Source organism: Sus scrofa, chromosome 7 (assembly GCF_054392235.1).
Source record: "Sus scrofa isolate SSC_HxYL_T2T_F1_AM1 chromosome 7, Sscrofa_HxYL_maternal_Yorkshire_Landrace_v2.0, whole genome shotgun sequence".
Classification (NCBI taxonomy): domain Eukaryota; kingdom Metazoa; phylum Chordata; class Mammalia; order Artiodactyla; family Suidae; genus Sus; species Sus scrofa.
In genome coordinates, this window is record NC_139389.1 from 136938817 (window position 1) to 136944434 (window position 5618).

Below are 5618 nucleotides of genomic sequence, written 5' to 3' on the forward strand. Positions count from 1 at the left end.
CCCAAAGTGGGACACGGAGGGCAGGAGGTGGAAGGTGGCATTTGCTGAAACCCCATCAGAAACTTGTCAATGACCTGGGCCTTCATGGGGAGCCCCTGTGAATGCCAATCCCTCACGTCCTTCCTGCATCTCCGTTTCAGTGCACTGTCAGTGATCGTAAGCCTAGGGATGCACGGTGAATCACAGACACGTGTCCTTAGACCAGGCCTCTGGGGGAGGAACGCCAGTCTCCCTCTGTATCTAAAGAGGATTCAGTGATTTATCATTTTATAATGTGGTGTGAAATGAATGAAAGTTAAATATAGGGGTAAAAAGTAAATGTTTTAGTATAAATTCACCTTTAAGGTTATAAGGACTTTTTTCTCACATTATCATGCTCCATCAGAAGTGACTAGACATAGTTCTCAGTGCTATACAGCCGGGTCTCATTGCTTATGCGTTCCAAAGGCAGTAGTTTCCCTCCATTAACCCCAAATCCCCAGTCCATGTATGTGTGACGGGGTCACCTTGCTGTACAGTAGAAAATTGACAGAACGCTGCAAACAAGCTGTAATGGGAAAAATAAAAATCACTACAAAAATAAATAAAATTATAATGACTTTCCCCCATGCAACACTGGCACCTCCTGTAGAATTTAAAACGCAAAAATGAAATAAAATAAAAATAAAACTCCCGCCAAACCAAGGTCTTACACCTCCCATGTCATCCACAGAAAAAGCCACTTTAAGCTGGTCATGACACTTGTTTCTAGAGTTTTCCTAAATGCACACCGTTAAAGCAGTCCCGCTTCTGCACACACTGTTTTGAAACTCTGCCCTCTCGTCTCCACATACATCCTCATGTCCTACCTCTGAAACGCCTTCTAGTTTCCAAAGTTCAGTCTGCATTGAAGATACTCTGGTCCACTGCTGTGTCACTCCTAGGGTATTCTGCTGCTCAACTGGTGAACATGAAGGGACACTTAAACGAGACTTCGGATCACAGAAATACCCACTCACTTCCATGTACTTGGATGCTAGTGGGTTTGCTGGTGCACCGCATTAGGTAACAGTCACAGGGGGAGGCAGGCAGGGCCTGGACATTCACCCAGCAGGAACTGCCCTGGGGGAGGTGGCAGGGCTGTGTCTAGGGTGCTGACACTGACTCCCGAAGGGAGAGGGAAGCAGAGGCCTGTCTCTGTTCAACGCGTTCACTCTTTCTCCCAGTGACTGGAGACTCCGTGTGTGCCTGTAACACGATCAGCAACCCTATCGATTCTATCACCCAGGGACTTCTGGGTCACGTCCCACAGACTGCTATTTTCCTCGTTACGAGCACCCCTTCTCCCTTCTTCTTTGGTGGCTGGGGCTAGACCCTGTCCATTTTGCTTCTTATAGGTGCTGAGAAAGAAATGTTTTAAGTCTTACCAGTATATGTGTCTTGAGGTGGCTAGCAGGAAACTCATTTGCAAACTTTGGTCTTTTGGGTTTTTGTCTTGAAGCTTTGTTGGGCTTACTGAGTAAAACATTCCCCACTGTCCCAGGTGATGGTTACACTCTATTCGTTCTCAACCAACGAGAGGAGAAAAGCTTCCTGAGTGGGAGCCCCAGGGCTGTTTCCCCTACTCTGTCTGCGTGGTCCTCTCCCAGGAGCTGATAGTTTCCGCCTGCGCCTGTGCGGATCTCCTGCTGGTGCACAATGGGAGAGAATAATTATTGCACGTTTTTAATGCAAACTTATGGTTGTCCATAGAGAGGACAGAAAATCAGTGACTGGGTCATGACTGAAAGCCAAATTTCTATTTCCACCATTATGGGAAAATATGTACTCACTCTATTTCAACATAATGTGACCACGGATACATTTTGTGGGTTGGACCCTTTTCTCTTTGCCTCCTTGGAATAGGTGAGGGACTTCCAGTTCCCCACAAGGAGACAGAACTCAAAGCCTCTGGTCATGACAACAATTGTCAGGCTCTTGTCATGGCCCCACCCGTCTCACAGTAATGCCCCCTCGCCACCTCGAGCAACCCCTCCTGCTCCTTCTTACCCGCTGCGTAGAAAGGTATGTGGCCCACTCCTCACCTCTCCCCTATGGGGGCTTTGATAAGCCCCCAACCATGTAGCAAGTGTAGCATCAGACACTTCTTTCCCCAATCTATCAGCAGGTCAGCAGGTGCATCTTAAGACCTCTTCTCTCCATGGGCGATAACGACAGACATGACCATGCACTTGGGCTCCGTGATGATGAGGAGGTCGTCCCTCTGCACCAAGCGCATCTCTGCACCTTAGTACCGGCCACCTGATGGGTGAGGCTTCCTCCTTTCTTTTTCCCTCCCAGCTGCGGACCGGGACAGCTAGTACCGTGCAGGCAGTTAAGAGTCCTCAGGGCTGCCTGCCCCTCGAAGACACCTGTGAGAGGACAAGGGGGACAGAGAAGGGACCAGGCTATGAGAGCATCTGCCCCCATCAAGATAAGTTCTTTGCAACAAGAGGCACTTAGTGCTCAAAGCAAACTCAGAGTCCCTTGTCGCTGGCCACCGCCTCCCCAGTAGGACCATAAGGCACATCCCAGGGGCTCTGTGAAAAGCGAGTCAGCCTCAGCTGGTTCCTGGGAATTCCCGTGGTGCCCTAGTGGCACAGGTCCCCGCTTCTCTGGCCACCTCCCCCAAGCCAGACACGACTGTGGAGACGGTTGCAGCTTTGCGCCTCAGTGCCTCGGAGACGTCGCTGAGACAATAAGGCACACCTTTGGCCAGTCGGTGGCTCTGAGTACCCCTATACTACTGCGTGGAGGCTAAGAATGGGTTCTGGTACATCCCGGGAGCCCCCTGCAGCCTCTCGCCTTGGCTGTATTCTCAACAGCTGGAAGCAATCTGACCCAGACACGCTGACGTGGAAAATGGTCGGAGGTTCCCAATGTCCAAGGCTCTAGGGCCCTCAGCCAAAGTCTAGGTTTGAGGGACTCCCGCTGTATGTGTCTCTCTCCTACTCTATCGCCTGGTGCCCCCCACCCCACCCACCCCTTCCCGCCAGCTAGTCTAGATGAGCCTACCCGTCCTCGATCTCACCAGCCTCCGGCACTGAGCCTCAGCACTTCAGGTCCCACCTGCGTCCCCAGAGAGGAGCCCTCGTTCCGCTCCCTGCACCAGGTCACGGAGGGCGCATCACCATGAGCCGGGCCCCACGGCGCTCCCCCTTTGGGAATTTGACAGTGGAGCCTGGGGCGCTCTCGGGGGCCCGGGTTCCGGTGCCCATGTCTGCTCGCTCTGTCATACGCGGAACAAACGAGGCTCCTGCAGCCAGGACGCTGCCACTTTGATCAGAGAAGTTCGGGCCCTTACCGTACATAGCCTTTGACTTGACCTGGCAAGACAGTCATGCGGTCTTGAAAGGGGTCTTGCTGCACCCGTGAAGAGCAGGCCAGAATCTGGGCCCTGGCCCAGGCGAGACCTGTTTGTAGGAGGGCGTGAGAAGGAGGATCCTAATCCTGTCGATAATAATTGGCATGAACATCAGGTGGCTCTGTCCTTCCCCAGGATGTACTGCACGGGACGTCCCTGCTCTCAACAGACACCTCAGTGACGGATGCGATAAACTGCTCACACTCCTTGCCTCACTGTGTGGGGTGTCCTCAGACTCAACTTCTCCCGCAAGCTGCAGTGGGGGTCCCTGTGCATTGGCACGGAGGAAACTAGCTTGGAGGCTGTGAGTGAGGTGTCAGGGGAACCACGACCACCGAGGGGAGTTGCTTCTCTTGCTTTCGGTTTGGAACCTGCTGATGTCTGCTGTCCAGTGTGCACTTTATGATGTTGCTGCTAGCTGCTGGGTCGCTGGATCTGCTGTGTTGAGCTCCCTGGCTGAGTCCAATGGACCCTCTTTTGTAGATTCACCAGCGGTCATGAAGAGTTAATTAAAGATATTAAGAGAAGGATGAAACAACATATAGTGTCTCCCTAACTTTTATGCATGTGAGAATATTTCCCCTATTCCAACACTCCTTTCTCCTTCAGAGACTGAATAGTGTGTAGAGAATCATGAGTGCAGAGGGATTCCCTTGGGGAGATGCCACAGGGAGAGGAAGCCCCAGACCCTGGCAGGAAACCAGCCCTTAACTTCCCTCTGCACCTGCTCCTGGGCATGAAACAAACACCTCTGGGTCCTGAGTGCCCCCTGCAGCCCAGGCCCTGTGTCCCTGCAGGGAGGTTTGTGTCTGGGCTCACACAGCCTTCCCCTCACTGTGTCTTTCGCACAGTAATACCGGGCCGTGTCTTCAGTTCTCAGGCTGTTCATCTGCAGATACAGTGTGTTCTCAGCGTTGTCTCTGGAGATGGTGAATCAGCCCTTCACAGAGTCTGCATAGTAGGTGCTACCGCCATGACTGCTAATACCTGCCACCTACTCCAGTCACTTCCCGGGAGCCTGGAAGACCCAGTGCATGTAGAAGCCACTGAAGGTGAACCCAGAGTCTGCACAGGAGAGTCTCAGAGACCCACAGGCTGCACCAGGCCTCCTCCAGACTCCACCAGCTGCCCCTCACCCTGGACACCTGCAAACACAAAGACATCCGGGTCAGAAAACTGTCACACGCGCACTGAGGTGCCCTCACATCCTCGGCATCTCTTGTTCTGGAAAACCTACCTTGTAAAAGAGCCGCAAGGACCACCCAGCTCAGCCCAGACTCCATGGCATGTGGTCTGTGTTCAGTCCTGATCACAGAATGGGAGCACCTGGGGATCCTGGGGCTGGGACTCCGCTGCCAGAGCTGCAGGTTCAGGACAAGGCTGTCTTATCAGTAGAGGGAGGACCCTATTTGCATAAGCTCCTAGGATAGAAGACATTATGCCATTGAATGCCCTCAGAAAGAGAAGTTCCCCAGAGCCGGTGTGAGTGTCTTGGATTTGGTGTTTTAATAGCATTTTGGAAAGCGGTTTTATATTTTCTCATTTTTTTAAATAGTAAACGCCGGCCACCCATTACTTTGTTTTGCGTTACTTTGTTTTTCCACACGCACACCCATCCGTGGTGTAGGTGTCCCCGTCACCCCCACATTAGAGAAGGAAACCACACCCAGGTGTGTAGAGGGTGTGTGAAAGTTCCACGAGCAGATGTGTCCTGAGAGGTAGTCCCTGTTCTGCACCTGTGCTCCTCCTCTCTGGACACACCTGCTTCCCTGGACCAGCTCCAAGATAGAGTGGACACACCTGGCAGGGTGGTCAGGACACCCCCATCATGAGCACTTGGTGATTTTGTTCTGTTGTCATGCTTACCTAATAATATATCCTCAGGCTCCATGAGAAGTGTTTTCAAGTGCTTCTGATTTTTCACTATTTTTCTGTCACTGCTTCTGTCTCAAGCCATGTGTTTCCTTATTGGTAATATCTTGAGTGAGGTGAAACTGTCCTCTAATAAACTATGATATTTAGATTGTACACTTTGATAAACACTGATGTGGACATCAACCTTTTCATGTTTGGACAGATCAATTCTCTCCCTGTTTTCACAAGTTTCTGGTGTTCCTCCTTCCTCTCCCTTCTCTTTTTCCACCGGGTCCTCACATTATATTTGATCTGGGTTAGGATGCTTCAGATTAATTTCCATGCTCTAGAAACATACGAATGGACGTATATTGTATGTGCT

The 5618-nt window shown here is 51.4% G+C and overlaps 1 long non-coding RNA gene across 2 annotated transcripts; it reads right to left on the bottom strand.

Annotated features, from left to right (window-relative positions):
* Nucleotides 1-321: 321 nt before the first annotated feature.
* Nucleotides 322-4751, bottom strand: LOC110258351 (uncharacterized). Of its 2 annotated transcripts, none has more exons than XR_002341095.2 (6): nt 4620-4751; nt 3323-4527; nt 2064-2390; nt 1407-1664; nt 849-940; nt 322-547 (listed from the first exon to the last, which is right to left on the bottom strand). It is a non-coding gene; the product is annotated as an uncharacterized LOC110258351 (long non-coding RNA). The 2 variants fall into 2 exon arrangements; XR_002341096.2 differs by having other exon boundaries at nt 1407-1667.
* Nucleotides 4752-5618: the final 867 nt, after the last annotated feature.